Source organism: Saccopteryx leptura, chromosome 3 (genome assembly GCF_036850995.1).
Source record: "Saccopteryx leptura isolate mSacLep1 chromosome 3, mSacLep1_pri_phased_curated, whole genome shotgun sequence".
In the NCBI taxonomy this organism is placed as follows: Eukaryota; Metazoa; Chordata; class Mammalia; order Chiroptera; family Emballonuridae; genus Saccopteryx; species Saccopteryx leptura.
The window spans coordinates 316,611,667-316,631,599 of record NC_089505.1 but is presented as its reverse complement, the minus strand read 5'-3'; the positions used below and the strand labels follow the sequence as shown (position 1 = coordinate 316,631,599).

General features: G+C 41.5%; 1 protein-coding gene across 8 annotated transcripts in view; it reads left to right on the top strand.

Moving 5' to 3' along the window:
* FAM110B (family with sequence similarity 110 member B) overlaps positions 1-19,933 on the top strand; it is a 162,949-nt gene that overhangs the window by 42,773 nt on the left and 100,243 nt on the right. For 3 of the 8 annotated variants that reach the window (XM_066379009.1, XM_066379015.1, XM_066379016.1), the window contains exon 3: positions 5,654-5,744. The exons of 2 other annotated variants lie outside the window; for them this stretch is intronic. The gene's annotated coding sequence lies outside the window, so the exon portion shown is untranslated. Of the gene's footprint in view, positions 1-2,419; positions 2,474-5,653; positions 5,745-5,768; positions 5,876-19,933 lie in introns of those variants that run through there. 3 more of the 8 variants (XM_066379010.1, XM_066379012.1, XM_066379019.1) reach the window with 3 other exon arrangements.

Below are 19,933 nucleotides of genomic sequence, written 5' to 3'. Positions count from 1 at the left end.
GGAGAGGGGGAAGAGTGGAGAAGCAGATGGGTGCCTTTCCTATGTGTCCTAGCTGGGAATCGAACCTGGGACTTCCATACACCAGGCTGACACTCTGCTGTTGAGCCAACCAACCAGGAATGATTCTTTTTTAAGTGAGAGGAAGGGAGGCAGAGAGCCAGAGTCCTGCATGTGCCCTGACCAGGATCCACCAGGCCAGCACCCTATGGGGTGATGCTCTGCCCAAACTGGGCTATTGCTTAGCAACTGAGCCATTTTTAGTACCTATTATAGAGGCTCCATGGAGCCATGCTCAACACCTAGGGCCAACTTGCTTTAACCAATCAAGCCATGGCTGTAGAAGGGGAAAAGAGAATGAGAAAAGGGGGACGGGGAGGGATAGAGAAGCAGATGAGCACTTTTCCTGTGTGCCTTCACTGGGAATTGAACCTGAGACATCCACATACCAGGCTGACACTCTGCCTCTGAGCCAGCTGGTCAGGGTCTTGTCATGAAATGCTAAAAGTAACTGAAGCATAAGGATAATTAGGTCTTGAATAACACTAGAATCCATTAGCCTGCATGAATCCATTAGCCTACATGATTAAACTATTTGTGGAATGATTTTGGTCTCTCACTAGATAATGCCTTTCTTTCATCATTCTTAACTGTGATGTATACTGAATGAAGTATTATCTCCCATACTATATGGTTGTTACAAAACTATAAAGGGGACACAAACTGAAATTTAATAACGTTTTATTCTACTGTATCTAAATCAAATGAGGCTTATATAAAAATTTTGATGTTCTTTTCTTTAGTCTTTGAACCAAAAGCATATTTGAATCATTGGTGCTTTAGATAATTTTTTATCATTTGTTTCACACATTGTTTTCTGTATACTTGAAATAGACGACATTACTTGGCTTAAGAATGTCTTTTAAAGAAAAGAGCATATAATTCAAATTGACTGTGAGTCCCCTTAGCAAGTAAATGTTTTTGAGCCCTTCTGGCAACAGAGCCCTGTCTTGTTATCTTTGTACCCGTGCCTGGCATTAAGAACACTCAGTGAAGATGGAAACTAAATTGGAAATACAGCAAGGGAATTGGAGGACTGAACATGCCTTTGTTACAATGCTGAGAATATGATGACTTTTCAAATTTGCCTTTAGTTACTCTAACACAGTTTAAACTATAAATAAAGACATTTCATTTGGGGTGATATTTTGTGTGTGTTTGAATGCAGTTCTTGTTCTATCCTGAGTTTAGGATCCTGATGGTGTGGAGTCTGTATCTCCTCACCTCTATCCTCCTTCTCCACTCCCTCTTTCCTTGTCTACCTTCCCTCCTCCCTGCCATCTCCTGCTTCCATGTGAGGGGGACCTTGAGCAGGGCCCTGTCTGTCTCTGCCCTTATGGCGTTCCTGTGCAGTGGCTTGGACTACTTCTTCAGAGATGCTGAAAAGAATTCAAACTAACAATAGTAACTAGCCTTACGCAATACTGCCGCTACCCCTGCCCATTTTGCCGTTGTGACTTGTAGAGCCCTCTCCATACATTACCCACCAGGGAAGGGAGCCACCAGCCTCTCTTCTGGAATCCATGGTGATACATCTCTGATATTGACTTAAATCCACTGCTTGGATGGCTTTGTCAATGCCTGTTGCCACATCTTGTCTCAGTTAATTTGGAGGAAAAATCATTCTGCTTCTATTAACATCACTGGATTCTGGCAGAGAACGGTATTATGGTAGCATTTCATAGGAAAGACCCAGGCTCAGGCAGTTCTAAAATTATCGGCCAGGACTCATCCGTCATGGTAGGAGTCTAGCACTGTGACTCTTCAGCTTGCTTAGTGTTCTTCTCAATGGTAGACCTCTTTTCATTTATTTTTTTAAATTTGCGTAACTTTAAACATTTGACTTTGAAATGTAGATATGGTTTGTCTTCAGATTAAACAAGTAAGAATAGTATAGCTACTTCTCAAAATTGGTAGAAGTGCCAAGTGAAATTTTCTGAAATCCTGGTAGTTTAGTTGCTGCTCTGGATGGGATAAATGAGCGATCCATCCTGTCCTTCTCGCATCCTGTCCTTCTCGCATCCCCTCCCACCAGAAGGGACCTTTAATTTAAACTCTCCTTACCTGTTGTTGGTGTTGGTCTGACCTGAGTACTATCAAAGAGCAAACCATTTAAGCAGGAATAGATTTCAGTAGGTAGTAATATACCATTCTTCAAACCCTTCCAAGCCTGAGAATTTGAATTTTTCTTCTTCAAGTCATGAATATCTGCTTTTTAAAAATTTATGTAATATAAACTTAGATTTTTCTAGGCTGAATTTCCTGATTGATGTCCAGTCATACTTGTATTAATTTACTTATTTTTACCTTGTCTTATTGCTGAAGGAGGAAAACAATATGTTGATATGTTTTGTTTTTTTAGGGATTTTTGGGACCATTAATTATCAATGGACCACATGTATTAATGACATTTAAGGTACAAGTATATTAAATATTTTTCTAATTTAGTCTATGTTCTGATTAACATTCTACAAGGTCTGATATTTGCGGTAAATTAATTCTGATTGTTACATATGCTTCTTTTAAAAAATTAGCCCTATTTCAGGTTTTTGATACACAGATGTGTAATTTGCCTTTTCTTCTCTAAAAGGAAATTTGTTTATTTTATTAGTTTAAAATGTTTACAATCTGTCACACACTTTCATGAAGATTCATTTATTATTAACAAGGAGTATTACTTGTAATCTTTAATATTTTTAGTAGCATCTCTTTTTAGTGACTCCTGTTCTTGGTTATGTTTTCTGACTTGTTTCTGAAATTACTTAGAATTGGAAAACAGACTTTTCTTTTCTCTCTTTCTCATTGTTGTTCAGGGTGCCCAAGCCTCCTCATCTTGGTTTTTCTTCTCTCTGTCCACCCACCCGCTGCAGTTAGCATTTCGTCTCAGAGGCTGTTCTCTGTCTTTGGTCTCTGTCACCTGAACAGATAGGCATCACCCAATGTGACACGAGCAGGGACTGTTTGGATTTGAAATGCAGGGTGAATGGAACCAAATGAATTCTAGATTGTTCTGACCTAGTAACTCTTTCCAATTTTGTTTCTTAATCTTCAAAAGGAGGATAATTGTACCTATTGAAAAGTGTGTCATCTTTGTCTCTCTGAATGATTGCTAATGGTGTATAAATGTACTGTAGCCTTTTTTTTTGCTTAAAATTTTAAATCTCAGGTGTTAGTCACTCTGGATCAGGTGGCAAAGCTGTCATGAGTCAACATTCACCCTGGGGACATTAGTAATGACTGTTGTCTTTGCTCAGAACTAGGGCATATTTTGTGTATGACGTCAGGGAGTGTCTAAGAAAAAAAAATGTAGCAGATTTTACTTTAACTCCTTGACTTTACAGAGGAGAATATTGAAACTATTTTGCAATTGCCTTCATTTAATATACACTACTTACAAAAATTAGGGGATATTTCAAAATGAATTTAAAGTGTGGAAATATCTCCTAATCTTTGTGAGCAGTATATTTATAAGAATGTAGCAAAAATATCTTTTTCTATTGATGTTCTTAACATAGGCATTCTTCATGTAATTAAAATGTTAGTATATAGTAACCAGCGCTTTAAATCACATTAAAAGCGATCGGCCTTCAATACCCACCCCAGTAAGGGACAGATTTACTTCATCTGAGACCTGTAGAAACAGAGCTGGCGTTCAGGAGTCCCCTAAGCGGCCACATGTTTGCATTTGCTCATTTAATAATTCGCCTGATAGAAGTGCCCTGGGCATTCTCAGTACCTTCTGCAAAGACCAGGCTGCGGCCGGCCGTGGAGAAGCACGCACTTAGAGGTTGTGAAATGGCACTCCCCCATGCCCTTCTGACGTAATTTTGCCCTGTCGCCTGCTGTGCCCGGGATTAAGTTACAGTTAACCTGGCTCTTCTGGCATTCCCAGGGCCCCTCCCTGCTGGCCCTGCTTGGGGACAAGGAGACAAGCCCTGAGACAGCTTCACTCTGAGAATGTGGGGGGCGGGCCCCCTGTCAGAGCCTCCTGTGTGGGCCATGCCAAAAATGCAGAGTTGAGATCAGCCTTAATTTGATGCAAAGAGTGAGCTCCTTTCCCTGGAGGTGAATGTAATGTGTTCTTTCCCAGCTGATGCGGGGTGGGGGCTGTGGGGGGGTAGGGAGCCAACCCTGAAGTACCACAGGCAGTGTTTCAGGGACCAGGAAGGCCTTTGTCACCAGCTCCATTTTATTTTTGTTCCCTTTCTAACTTCTAACCATCCAGGTTGAGTCTTACTAGCATGAGATTACACTGAATTTACATAATACTGAAATTTCATTCCCTAGTCCTCCGGTCACAGAGTTTTTAAAATAGTAATTTAATAAATTACTGCTGCCTGACCAGGCGGTGGCTCAGTGGATAGAGCACAGGACTGGGATACGGAGGACCCAGGTTCGAAACCCGGAGGTTGCTGGCTTGAGCGCAGGGTCACTGGCTTGACCGTGGAATCATAGACATGACCCCACAGTTGCTGGCTTGAGCAAGGGGTCACTCGCTCTACTGTAGCCCCTGGTCAAGGGACTTATGAGAAAGCAATCAATGAACAACTAAGGAGCCACAGTGAAGAATTGATGCTTCTCATCTCTCTCCCTTCCTGTCTGTATGTCCCTATTTGTCCCTCTCTCTGACTCTCTCCCTGTCTCTGTCAAAAAAAAAAAAAAAGTTACTGCTGTTTAACAGGCTGTATTAGGAGTCAGACCCATCTCTTGGACAGTGGGAAGTGCAATAGGAGTTTCAGAGCTGAATTTCTGCCCCCCTCCAGTAGTGCAGTGAGTCACAGAGAGAAGTCAGCCTCCTTGTTTGAAGGTCACCTCTTCTCTGACTTACTGTGCCTGCCTCAGCTCTCCTTGGGTGAGCCCTTACTTTTTTTCCCCTGCAGAACATTTACCTTTTGATTTGGGCATGAAGTATTCTGTCCCCAAGCTAATTCATCTGTGTTCATGACAATTTATTTATTGAACAAAGCAAAGCAATTTATTTATTGAACAGAATAAAGCAAAGAAGAAGACGTTTGCTTTTCTCTCAGCATTTCGTTTTACTGCATTTGAACTAATGCTCACGAAGAGAAGCTGACGCATGCTCAGCTAGCAGCCTGCCAGTCCTGGGTGGTCTCCTCCAAGATCAGGACTGTTGTGTTTTTTTGATTCAGTTTTAATTAACCCTGAAGTTTTCACTTCTGTTTCTTTCTTTCTTTTCTATCCTTATTTTAGCAACCCTTGTTGGTATATGATGGTCTTTGGTAAAATAAATTTTAATAATAAATAAATTTTGTTTTTAAAGCAGGGGTTTAGAAATGGGAAAATCACAGTAACTTAACCACATGGATAAACATTAAGTGGAAATGTTTATTCTAACAAGTACAAGGACCACCCTTTTAATCTAAAAACATGGTGATGTTTACCACTTTTCCTATTCTATGCTTTTATCAAGACTTAAAACATCCTGCTATGATCATGTATTTTCATATGCATATTATGATTATGTACATCACTTAAATGTATTTTTGGTATTATGTGGTCCCTAGCACATAATTGGAGGCGATATTTCAGCCAACACATTAGTAAATGTTCTTTCATTTTGATTTGTCATTATTAGGTAGCTTCTGTCTATTTGGGGGAAGACACAGCCAGAGGGAGTCACAGCAGGTGTACTGTAAGCTGGGGAGTCTCACAGCCACATAGGGAAAGTAAGTGCATTACCTGGGATGGGGATATTCACTCACCAGCTGTCACAAACATGTGGCATTGAAGTTTTGTGCTACAGTGATTAGTGAAGGAAGAACCTCTGTCAGCAGCACTTCCTGGTGTGAGCCACCTGGTAAGTGAGGACTTCCCCTGACCAAGGGTATATCACTACTCTCTATTTCAGCTATAGGACTCGGTAATCCTGAAGTGAATTTCTGCTTTAAGTCAGGAAGCAGCACCAGGCATTGAGCTTACTTCCTAATGCCCACATCTTTTTTATAGGAAAAAAGCAGGGGTCTAGCTTCTGTTTTGAGAAGGATTTGGCTTCAGATAAACTATGTAAACTCTCCAAGCTTTTCCTGTTGTTTACCATAAAGAGAAATAGATTCTGATTTTTCTGCTTCCATAAGTCATGCAATTTTTAGTTTTACTAGTATACCAAGCAGTAAGTTAGAACAAGCAACATTGGACTGAAAATAATGATATTCTTTCTTTTTAGATACCATACTCCATAGTTGATCCAGGATTTTACACTAACTACATTATGATGAAGACATTTTAAAATCACAGATGTTGATTTAGAAATAGAACATACATATTTTCTTTTTTGTTGTTGATAGGAAGGAGGAGGGAGGAGGGAGGGAGAGAGAGAAAGAGAGAGAGAAAGAGAGAGAGAGAGAAAGACTCATTTGTTATTCCACTTAGTTGTGCATTCATTGGTTGCTTCCTGTATGTGTCCTGGACAGAAATGGAACTCTCAACCTTAATGTTTTGGGACAATTCTTTAACCAACTGAGCTAACCAGCCAGGGCTTAATATATGCATTTTTATTAACCTGTTGAGAAACAAAGTTTGTGTGCTTTTTTCTGATTTTCTGGCTAAATTCAACAGCAGTGAGAATTGTAGGTAAAATATTAATATCATTTAGAAGTGACATTGTGTGTCCCATTTGGTTTTTGGCTGCTTTTGACAAAGATTGTTTTACACAGTATATTTATTCCTAATTTATTCAGATTTCTAGTTTACCTGGATTTTTTGCAATGCACATTTTAATTTTTCCCCATAGGATCTCCCCATCTCGTTTCTTGAGGCGAGGGATAGCTAGGTGATGCTAACACAGTGCCTGGGGAGCTGCAAGGGCTCTTCTGCCTGTCTTGGTTCAGCTGGATAACAGGTACACCCTCTGTGCCAGGGCTGGATGGGACAGGGCTGTCCTTTTCTCATACCTAAGACAAAGGCGTGAGTGAAGAACTTGTTTCCTATGCATGTTTTGTTTTCTACTATCTAAAAGATACCATCTTTGTCAAAACTGGTTATCAAATCTCCCCTCCCTGAGTCCTTGTATAAGAATTGAAGTAGACAAAGAGCACCTGCTCATTAACATGCCAGGACTTTTTGTGAATTCTAGCTGTTCCACTTCACATTGTGGAAACAGGCCTTGTTCCCTTTAGCCCTTGAGACTTCGCATGACATGTTCATCTTCATAACATGTCCTTCTCCCTCGGGGCACCAGGAGCTGATGCTGTCTGCATTGCAATCAATGATATGATCCTCCGAGGTGCAAGTGTCATGCACCAGGAGTTGGCTGATATTTATAGTACATGAGTGAAAGCAGGAGACACCTCACTAGGGCAGGACTCGGGAGCTTTTTGACGATAATTCCCTCCTAGAATTTGAAGTCTTATTGATGGCTGATTATGTCAACTAGTGTTGTTTGTCCACGGGGAGTGTCATCCCAGGGACTGCAGCACATGGGTTCAGAATGCCATGTACATCAACCCAGGTGGCCTGTTAGGGACCACCTGTGTCAGCAGTCAGGCAAAGCACTCAAATGTGGGGGGCTTTGCTTTTCGGGCATGTTACTGCGAGTCATGGGTTTTACTTCTGTAAGAAAGTTGCAGTGTAAAGCAGAGTGGCCTAATGAAAACATTCATGTAAGCCAAGAACTTTCATTTTCATTCTGAAATGAGAAGTTATTTAATCTCTTTCTGCTTTGATTTTCTTACCCGATAATACTAATCCCCAGTTTGAATACCTCCATGTGTTTACAGTGGCAGCCACTGTTCTAGCAACTTGACCTGCATCTGCTCACTTCATCCTCACAGCAGCTCTGGGTTAGGCTCTGCTATTGTAACCAGTTTATAGAGGAGGAAATTGAGGCATGGAGAGGGGAAATAGCTTGGCCTCCAGGGTAACACTAATAAGTAGTGAATAAGATTTGAACCCAATGAGACCAGCTCTAGAATGCTGTTCTCTAAATGCTGTGCTGCACTGCTCCTCCAAAAAGTCCGTATTATGTTCCCTGATTCCTTTGTATTTGGTTTGATAGTGTAAATGTACATTTACCCTTATTTGAACCATTGAATGTGACTTCCGTTTCTCTGGTATTTACATATCTATTTTGGGGGACCTGCGTGCAATACCATGTTGGTGCTACGTGGGCATTACTTTCTGTAGCAGTTGTGGGCTCATACCCACCCATCTGAGGGCTCAGAGGCACTGTGTGGCACTCACACAGACCACTATGGTGATGATGACGTCTCCAAGATTGTGTAGTACGCAGCCTGTACACCTACCTCTGTGCATGGCGCTTCATAAGCTGGTGGACAGCCTTTTTTAGAAAACTTTCATGAACATATAGAAAATTAATATAGTGTATCTATGATAATAGCTCATGAATTCTTATAAGCTCACCTTGGCATCAGAGCTACCTTTCACTCACTGCATATGCTGAAAACGTCCATTCAAAAGCAGCAAATACAAGGGAAATAAAGAAGCTGTTACAGTTGTAACAGGAATCAAGATAAGTACCTGTACCAATTTCTAATTTAGGCGGACATTAGTTGGCCAACTGGATATTACACTAAAAAAATAATCAGTTTAGCCTGACCAGGCGGTGGCACAGTAGATAGAGCGTCAGACTGGGATGCGGAAGACCCAGATTCGAGACCTCGAGGTCGCCAGCTTGAGTGCAGGCTCATCTGATTTGAGCAAAGCTCACCAGCTTGAGCCCAAGGTCACTGGCTTGAGCAAGGGGTCACTTGGTCTGCTGTAGCCTCTCGGTCAAGGCACATATGAGAAAGCAATCAATGAACAACTAAGGTGCCGCAACAAAGAATTGATGCTTCTCATCTCTCTCCCTTCCTGTCTGTCTGTCCCTATCAGCCCTTCTTTCTGACTCTCTCTGTCTCTGTCACACACACACACACACACACACACACACAAAAAAAAAAATCAGTTTAACAATTTCGCAAATTATGAACATCACCCAGTAAAATAAAAGGCAATTTTAAATATTTCAGCTGTCACTTAGCTTCAGGCCAACAAAACACACTCACCCATCCGATGTTAGGGATTTCTGGATATTATTATACTCTTTAGTTAAATAATAGTTATAGTTACAAGTCAGCAGCACTTGGAAGTTTTCATGAGACAAGGACAAAATACTGTGTGCATGAATGGAAACAAAGCCCTTAAACTGTTTTATCAGTTAAATATGTCCAGTATTAAATAGGATATATACCGTAACATTTATACCACTTACTAATAAGAAATAATAAGTTAATTGGCTAAAATGAAAAGCTCCTTTTTAAGCAGCTTTAATTATTTAGAAATGAAACTTAATAGTCTGTTAAAGAGTTGTTTTAGATATTAGTGAAGTTAGTTGTACTCTGACAGTAAGTCTGTGTGATGTAGCTCTGTCCACTAGGAGGGCTGGTGCCACATTTGTGACAGGAGCAGGCAGAGCTCTGGGTTTTCCATGTTGTGCAGCTCAGAGCATGCTAGCATTGCATTCTCTTCGCGGCTCAAATTGGAAGTTTTCACGGCTGCACAGTGGCACTCCTTGTCCTGACAGTGTGATCACATGCTTCCTTGCTGCTGTGTTGCTCTTCAGTTAGAAGGCTGATTGGTAGGGCTATGCCGTGAGCCCCATGAGGACAGGAAGTTTGGTTTGTCTTCTGACTGCTCCACCCCTGGGCCTCAAGCAGGATGTGAGTCCCAGTGAGTGCTCTAGAGTCACTAGGTCAGTGGTTCTCAAAGTGTGCACCAGGGTGCACTGGTGAGCCCTAGAAGATTTCCAGGTGCGCCCTATGGTATTCCAGAGAAATATGTGCCTGTTGGGGACCAAAAAAACCAACAGGGTTTTTGGAGTTTAGATTTTTGGGGGACAGAGGTGTGGGGAATTGGCTGTAAGCTGACAGTCTGCCCAACCCCCCACCTCACTTGCCTGATTAGGTAGCAAAAAGCTGATAAACTGTGGTGCTGGATTGTTTATACTACCCCCCATATTCCCCAGAAAGACTGGAGGCAAGTTTCTTCTATCCTTCGTTTGGTGTAAAGTTAAGATGGTATGTATAGTGGGGGTTTTCTGCACTCAACACAATTAAGTGTAGAAAGAGAGGAATTCTTCAATGTATTGATGAGGAAATGAGAGTTTGCCTTCCAAATATATGCCCAAACATTGAATAAATCACTAGGACACATCAGGCTCATGCTTCTCATAAACACAAGAATGAAAAAACTTAACACATTCACGCCAGGACCTGCCGAATTTACTAAATCTTACTAAGAATGTATCTCTATATATAAAAAGATAACTTTTTGGTCATTTTTTAAATTTTTAACCCCTCTTTTTTACAAATTCTAAAAAGCATAACTCAAAAAATGTAACATAAAAATGTTTTTTTAATTGATTTTAATTTATTGTGTTTACATAGATTCTAGTGTTGCCCCGAATGTGTCCCCCTTGTTCATCAATTGCTTTCTCACATGTGCCTTGACTGGGGGCTACAGCAGAGCGAGTGACCCCGTGCTCAAGCCAGCGATCTTGGGTTCAAGCCAGCAACCATGGGGTTATATCTATGATCCCACACTCAAGCCAGTGAGAGGTCAAGCCGGCAACCTCAGGGTATTGAATCTAGGTCCTCCACGTCCCAGTTGGACCCTCTATCTACTGTGCCACCACTTGGTCAGGCTTTTTTTCATGTCAGAATAAATTTAATTTTGTCATATTTATTTCATTTAATTACCACAAAAGCACGCTTGGACTTTATATATTTTTCTTTAATATTTGACTTAATTATTATAACATATTTCTCAGAAATTTGTATATAGTGCACCTACAATTATTTGGAGGATTTTAAATGTGCCCCGACTTCAGAAAGTTTGAGAACTACTGCACTAGGTGAGTGAACTGAACTGTTGACTGATCTGACTGCACACGCGACTCAGGAGGCGAAGGTCTTGCATGCTCCCATGAACAGCTCTACTGTATGTGGCACGTTTAAATGCATCAGTCTCATTATATACCGTGCGGCTCTGCCGCTCAGCTTGGATTCCAGCTGATGGCCATGACCGTTCAGTGATTACAGCCATTCAAGGTTTATGTATTGATTAAAATTCAGTGTCCACCTATGCAGACCATTGCAGCACGGGGCACAAACCAAGGAGTATTTTCATCTTATGAAACTAATGAAAAGTAAGATTGCAATACCAAAATGCAGGCGTTCTTTTAAAGAGTTTTCCTTCTTTCAGCTAACAGCATTTGTTACCATAACAAAAATAAAATGTGATACTCACTGAGCATGGTGACCAACTTAGCATTAGTAGGTTAGTTGTAATTAAATTTTCATATTTTATGCAACTGTCAGAACTAATATTTACTATATATTAATACATAACTATAGACTTTCAAATAAAATCTTAATAGTTTAGTCTTTTAGGACTTCAAGATTCTCAGAAATCATTTGTGTGTTTTATGGTAATTCTAAAGAGTGCCCGTTTCATTGATGAGGAAATGGAGGCACATAGAGGTTATAGGAGCCCAGGCATTAACTGTCAGATACAAACTGAAGCCTTGTAATTCCATGTGCCACGTTCTTTCTATTACACTGTGTGTACCATGCAAGAATCCTCACTAAGTACATAGTCACCCATTAACAAATCTGAGATAACCAGAACATCTTACTACAACTTATTCATATATAATTTCTTCCTTGCTGGTTCATCTTTGAAAATCCCCTTAGAGAACGTGTTTAGAGAAGGAAATCCATGTGCACGTCTTATCCTGGTGTTCACAACACTTTTAACCTTCAGTTTTATCACCTGCTCACATTTACTTTTGTAAGAACAGTGATTGATGCCAAGTCAGGCATCCATTAGTTGTGCAGTTTTTAGTACTGCATCAGCAGTCTAGACTGTGCCATTCTGCCAAATGATGGTCAGGGCTCCCAATTTATTGTATTGATCATGGTTCAGTTGAATATGCAATGCTTGGGGTTTTTTACAAATGCTAGGGAGAATTGGCTTTATAATATATATAGTTATATATATGTATAAAATATATAGAGAATTTGCTTTTACGTGTGTGTGTGTGTGTGTGTGTGTGTGTGTGTGTGTGTATAAAACAGATTTCTAGAGCTGATATGGTTGACAACCATAATGTTAACACATTTGCAAAGCAGAGGAAAGTTGGATGGAAGAGTTAGGAAGAGAAAATATCGGTAATGATAGGGGGCATTTTCAAACCAAACTGAAATGGTATTTCAGGAGTGAACCTAAGTAGGTGGAAAATGGAAACTCAGTAGATTTCTTTCTTATGAAAACAGTGAAGACTATACAAGAAGAGTGAGACACTCTAGATTATTTTGGAAGCAGTGACCTGAGCATTCTGCCGGATTTTTAATGGTGAAATAATTCTTATGTCTTAGCCCGAGAGTTCCAGCCTCTCTGTAGTTAAGCATGGCTGTGTTTGGGTAGGAGGCCTGCAGTGAGGTTTGAGGACGAGAAGTGTGTTTATTAAACTTAGCGACGTCTGGGGTGTCCCTGGAAGCTGCTGCTTTCTTCCTCTTCCCATCTCCTCGGTGTCGTCTCTGGAGGCCACTGAGCTGTGGTTCTGGTCACCGAGGCACAGCAGTTGGCCGGAGGCACCAGGGACCTCATGAGATTATCGTTAATCTTTAGCCTCTTTTCTTTTCTCTCTCTCTCTCCTTTTTGAACTGATATTAATCAAGCAATGATATTTAATGAATGTTTGAAGAGGTACTTTTCTATGAAACAGTAATAGAGGAATTCTGTCTTTGTACAGTTTATACTTGTTTTGGTAAATGACTGCTCTCTTGTAAAACTTGAGAGGCTATTTAATGTGTGTAATGATTATTGAGATTTTAGTATTTTTCAAAAATAGCTGCTTCATGTAGGAGGTTAGTGTGCTTGGCGACCAATTTGAGAATTTGGGAGAAAGTATTTTTAATGTCAAAATAGGACTTAATTTAAACTATAGCTTCTTTCTTTTCACTCTCAACTTCTCCAGAATGGTTATTTGCATAAAAGCTTAATGGATTCACATTCTCTAGGATATATATGTGCTGTTGAAATTTAGTGTTGATTTAAATACTTCCTTAATAATCCTTAAACTCAGCCTGAAACTCTAGAGTGCTTAAGTGAGTTCATTATTACAAAGTAAGTCAGCAGTGAAGTGTTTAGCAAACAGATTTTTTGCAGTGGTTTTTCTCTGATCTAACGTAGTCCCTGTTAGAAGCACCTGCAAGTTCTTTTCAGAAAATGATCTGTTTTTATTTTGACGATAAAAGCAGAAGCATTAAATGTTCCTTTATTGCAGGTTTGGTGGGAAATGTTTTGATGCTGCTGAATATTATTAATTAATTAATTTATTTACTTTAGGTGAGAGGAGGGGAGATAGTGAGGCAGACTCCCTCATGCACCCTGACGGGATTCTACCCAGCAACATCGTCTAGAACTGATGCTCTAGTGCCAAGCTATTTTAAGTGCCTGAGGCCGTTGCTCTCCAGTGGAGCTATCCTCAGCCCCTGGGGCCATGCTTGAATCAGTCAAGCCACTGGCTGTGGGAGGGGAAGAGGGAGAGAAGAGGGGAGACAGAGAGGAGGAAAAGCAGATGGTTGCTTCTTTTGTGTGCCTGACAGGGAATCAGACCCAGAATATCCATATGCTGGCTGAAGCTCTATCCACTGAGCTACCAGCTAGGGTTCTGAATATTTTTTCTTTTAAAAGGAGTATTAACGTTGATCTCACCATTGTTCTTATCCTGGTGAGCCCTGACACCCTCATCCCCACAGTGGAGTTTCCCCTTTCTTACTTCCCCTCACATTTATGTGTTCTATTGTCCTGTCTGTGGTCATCATTGTCCTTCCATTCCTCTCTGCCCTCCCTCTGGAATCTCTTTTCTATGCTTTCTCTAGGATCTTGATCTTGATTTGTAAGTCAAGGACACTGTCACTCATTTTTCCTGACTTCAGGACTTTGTCACTTGTTGCTCGGTTTTCTGTTGTCCTCCTACATTAGTCTCTCATCTCCCCTTTCTGCCCTCCTTGTTGATCCGTTTCCCATGATCTAAGTTCGTGCATCCACCAGGGCTCAGGTGCAAACATCTGCTCATCCTTCACCTGGGAACATCACCCTCACCTTCACACCTGGTCCTCATACCTGGTACCTGCTGTGCTTCCTCATTGATTATCGCAACCTTTATGCCCATTACTAGGTCCACTTAACTGCTATTCCACTTCAAACTCAGATTCATAGTGTCATGAACAGATCTCCTGAAGTTCCTGCTAAGCTAGCCTCTCTTCCTGGCCTTTCTGCTAGTACCACTGAGCCTCCATTGCTAAGGAACCATCTTTGGAAAGCCTTGGAGAATCACCAGAAGTCCTGAGCATTCACTCATTAGTATTTTTGTTCTTTGACTCTTTCCTATTTGCCCCTTTCTGTCCTTTCTATATTCCAGGTTAAGTCCCCATCTCCTTTTATCACCGAGTATTGCTGAGCGACCTCCGATTGGTTCCTCTGTCCCTCAGATGGTCCGTTTTCAGTTCACCTTGAATGTTGCCTGTAGGTGGATCTTGGTAAAATACTACCTTCGTGCCACTTTTATTCTTTAAAACCTTTTACTAACTCCCACGACTGGGACTGGGGGTAAATGGTGCAGATGTGGCAAGCGGGGTGCTCACCTTCTTCCATAGTTGAGTTCAAATCACCTTTCTGGCCCTTACTTTTCCCTTCCTTGGAACGTCTCTCCTCAGCTGTACTGATCTAATTGAAATCTTGGATGCTCTCTACACCCTTGTTCTTTTCGTCTGCTCACACTGTTACTTGAAATCCCCGTCCCCTGAACTTCAGTTAGCCGAGTAATAGTAATATTCACCGTGAATAGTAATATTTACTATTTATTCACCGTGTGCTCTGTGCCCGGAAAAGTGCTAATGAACATAGCGTATTTGTCACTTAATCCTCACCACAATCCTATAATGTTGCTACCATTTTATTAATGTTCTCATATTGATGTTGTCCTGGTATCCGCTTCGTGAGGTTCTAGTAAGAATTAAACGAGGCAATTCCTAACAAGCGTGTAGGGCAGTTCTAGAAAATAGGCTGCCTGGTCCTCAAACTTTTGTTTTTATGTAGGAATACATGGTTACTCATTAGTTACTGAGTGAAAAGTAACTAAAACTTGATACTCATGAACTGAAAAGGCCCCTTCTCTAAGTAAAGTGAGCTCTGTACTTGGCTTTCCTGAGTCCCCTGTGCAATGTCAAGCTGTTCAGCAGCTGGGAGACCCCCTTACCAGGTGGGATGCAGGCCGTCATCTTTTGGCGATATTCTGTTCTGCCTTTCTTTCTTTCTTTTTTTAAATGAGAGGAGGGGAGACAGAGAGACAGACCCGCATGTGCCCCAACCGGGCTCCACCCGCCAACCCCCACCTGGAGCCAGTGCTTGAATCAGTGAGCTATCTTCAGCACCTGAGGCCAGTGCTCAGACCTATCCTCAGTGCTCTAGTTGAGCTACTGGCTGTGAGAAGGGAAGAGAGAAGGAAAGGATAGAGGAAGAGGAAGAGAAGCAGATGATTGCTTCTCTTGTGTGCCCTGACCAGGGATCAAACCCAAGACGTCTACACGCCAGGCTGATGCTCTTTCCACTAAGCCAACCGGCCAGGGCCTGTCCTGCCTGTCTTTCTTTAATTCTTGTATTCCACAGAGTGATTGTACGGTGCAGGGATTGTGCACATTGTAAAACTCTCCTGTTTTCTGTGTAGTGTGAAGAAGGTAAGTTGTCCTCTTCTTTTTAAAATGGACCACAGTCAGGAAAACAAAAGAAGCATCTCATGCCTCCTTTAAAGGCAAAGCTCCAAATTGAATATACAGTATGGTTTTAAGATCTCACAGTTAGTTATGAATTATAAATAAGGATTATTTTTGTTTTAGGCTAATGGTAATAAAAATCCTATAATGTAAAATTTATCATCTTAATAATTTCTAAGTGTGAAATTCTCAGTGGTGTTTTGTTATTGTTTCATATTGTTTTTTAATTTTTGTGTGTTTATTAGCTGTGTCTCTACAGCTGATACATAAACTACTTAAAGGCTTAGGTCAGGTCTTGTCCGTTTCACTGCATTCAATCAATGCATTCATTATGTGCTGATTATTTCTGTGCACTGTGTTTTGTGTCCCTGGCTTCATCTAGCACACAACAAATGTTAAGCCCTTGATGACTGAGTTTAGGAAAATTTTATTAGGAATAATTTTTAGTGGTGGAATTTGTAAACAGCTTGTTTAAGGAGTCACAGTTCATTCTTTTAAAATAAATGCCCATAAGTTAAGCTTTATCACAGGGAATTTTCTTACTGAAGAAATACCATTATAGAGTGATAGGGATTAAGATTGTCATTCCCTGACATCAGGACTGGTATGATGGATACCATGTCTGAGTGCGTGTGTATATGTACTTAAACTATACTATTCAGTATTTTCTATTTTAATCACTAGCTCTCCAAGAATACAATTATTGTCATTTTACAATGCTGGGTCAAGAATGAAAGGATTAATATTTGATTTAGGTCCTAAACTCTCATATACTTTATTATATTATATTTTATTTCTAGGAATCAGTCTGGTTTTAATATAACTTTCTATTTGGAGAATTTTAGAAGTTAGAGAACAAAATAATATTTCTTTTCCGTTGATGTTCAAAATTTCATTGTACTCAGACCTCTTATTAGAGATGTTCAAACATAATTGTGGCAGTTTCATGTGGTCAACCGTCCTTCATATTTAAACAGGCTATGGATAGAAGTATATCATGAAAAACTAGTTTTATTTAATGAAAGGATGTAGTTGTCCATAGTCCTTAGGGACACAATAAATGTTGAACTGCCTTTAATTGGGTCAGACATTTCTGGGGTTATTTTTTTGTATTTTTCTGAAGCTGGAAACGGGGAGAGACAGTCAGACAGATTCCCGCATGCGCCCGACCGGGATTCACCCGGCACGCCCACCAGGGGCGACACTCTGCCCACCATGGGGCGATGCTCTGCCCCTCTGGGGCGTCATTCTGTGGCGACCAGAGCCACTCTAGTGCCTGGGGCAGATGCCAAGGAGCCATCCCCAGCGCCCGGGCTATCTTTGCTCCATTGGAGCCTCGGCTGCAGGAGGGGAAGAGAGAGACAGAGAGGAAGGAGGGGGGGTGGAGAAGCAAATGGGCGCTTCTCCTATGTGCCCTGGCCGGAAATCGAACCCGGGTCCCCCACACGCCAGGCCGACGCTCTACCGCTGAGCCAACCGACCAGGGCCAGACATTTCTGTTTAACTTGTAATAGTCTTGGGTGGATGGGTGGATGGATGGACTGATGAGTGGACAGATGAATGGACAGATGGATAGATGGAGATAAACACTTTTTTAACTGATCGCTCACCACCATCACACCAAACATCACACCAAACATTATATAATTCCTAGGCTACATTGCATCTTATTCAATACACATACCACTAATATTGAACTGATTGAAAGTGCTTGTCTCTATTCTTTTTTTTTTTTTTTTTGTATTTTTCTGAAGCTGGAAACGGGGAGGCAGTCAGACAGACTCCCGCATGTGCCCGACCGGGATCCACCCGGCACGCCCACCAGGGGCGACGCTCTGCCCACGAGGGGGCGATGCTCTGCCCCTCTGGGGCGTCGCTCTACCGCAACCAGAGCCACTTTAGCGCCTGGGGCAGAGGCCAAAGAGCCATCCCCAGCGCCCGGGCCATCTTTGCTCCAATGGAGCCTCGGCTGCGGGAGGGGAAGAGAGAGAGAGGAAGGAGGGGATGGGGGGTAGAGAAGCAAATGGGCACTTCTCCTATGTGCCCTGGCCAGGAATCGAACTCGGGTCCCCCGCATGCCAGGCCGATGCTCTACCGCTGAGCCAACTGGCCAGGGCCCTTGTCTCGATTCTTAATTGGCTTGTTTCTCTCAGTAGCCTGTGGGTGACTGGACGTTAAGGACTGATTTATGTTTCTATGTTTTTAGTGCCTAGAAGAGAGCCTAGCATAGAGTAGAAATGAAACAAACGTCTATAAATTGAAATAACAGCAGGATTGCTTATAAAAGCAAAATGAGATGCAGAATATTTGTATTTTAGCAATTAATGTTTGCTCTTAACAAAAGCAGTGGGCAAACATCCTCTACTGTTTACTTTTTCTTGTAATAATATGTGGAAGGCATGATTTTTTAGCTTTCCCTGGGATTACTCAACAAGCACATACAAAGGAGACTGTATGGCATAGATAATCAGTTACTATTTTGATGAATAAAAGATGAACATTTTCCCTAATACATGGCATAGAAACTGAAGTAAATTACAATATTGATATGGCTGTTATTGATGTTAACGTTAGTAAGATATCATGGAAGGGATGATTCCTATTTTTAACGTTTCTGAGAAATAGTGCTTACACATGATGATCTTTACTCTTGATCTTAGCCAAAAGGCCGAGAAGCGATACACATGATAATCTCTAGAATAGTCCCTGTCATTAAAGATTTTATGTTTTGTTTGTTCTCAGGTTTCACGACTTTGTAGGAGGGTTGGAGATTTCCTTGGGGAGGCCTCTCACACTGTCCTTTCTTTTTCTCTTGTTGGCTGTATATTCATGTCCATGAGGACAGTTGATAATGCTGTGAGGTCCTTTAGGATAATGTTATTTTTATGTGATTAGACCGAGACTAGGTTTAGAAGAAAGCATATTTTCTATTGCTATGCAACAAATTTCTACAGAGTTCCATGGCCATTTCTTAGCTCTCTGTTCTGGAGGTGACAAGTCCGTCATGGTTCAGCTGGGTTCTCTGCTCAGGGGCTCACACTCAAGGTGGTACCTCAGTTGAAGATTCTTTGGGGGAAACATCTGTTTCTAAGCTCATTGAAGTTTTTGTCAGGATTGAGGTCCCCCTTTCTAGCTATGGGCCACAGGCAGTGTGGAGTTCTAGCTGTTTCTAGAAGCCATCAACTCCTTGCCCTAGGACTTCTCACATACCCTCTCACAGGCTTCCAATATCATGGCGGGATCCCTCATCAAACGCCCCTCACTTCTCATCTGTGACCTGCCAGAGAAAACTCTCTGCTTTTTTAAAGGATTGGGAGATTAGACTAGGCCCATCAGGATAATTTCCCTACTTTAAAGTTAGTGTGCCATATAACATACTTAATCACAGGAGAAAAGTCCATTATATTTACCGTCCTGGGATTAGTCGGGGTGTGCATACCCGGGCGTTGGGAATTCCTGGGGGCCCTGTTAGAATTCTGCTTCCACAGTAAGTTCAGTGCAGGTGCCAGGAAATGCCACATTGACCTCCATGTTTCTAGTACTTTTATGTTGAGGAGCTGATGACCATGTTTTATGGACTTTCTTCTTTGTTAACCATAATGTATTTCTAAGAAAAGGAAAAGCAGTCTGTTCTTCATTATAAAGAGATGTTTTTATAGTCAGTAAGGCTTAGGGTTTGATGTCTGTGGTTTTCATTCATTGATCTGTATTCCTTCAGCCAGTTAGTTACCCGGGGGCCTGGCCAGATGAGGGCTGGAGTCACGTGTGCAGCCTTGCAATTAACATAGAAACCAGACTGACCCATGTTAAGGGCTTAATCCAGGTTACGACCTTGACAGGCAAAGCCATAGGGAGAGCTATGGACTTGACAAACTAGGCCGTAGAGAGCTGCTTTGAGTTCATGACCAGAGGAGCAACTTGCCAGAATCCCTGTGTTTGGCAGATTAACCTGGAGACTGTATATGTGGTTAGAGGGGAAGCCAGAAGCTGAAACCAGCCAGGAATTCAGAAGTGAATACTCATTTATCAGTGGCACGGGAGAATTAGAAATTGATTGTGTTCCTTGAATTGTATTAATA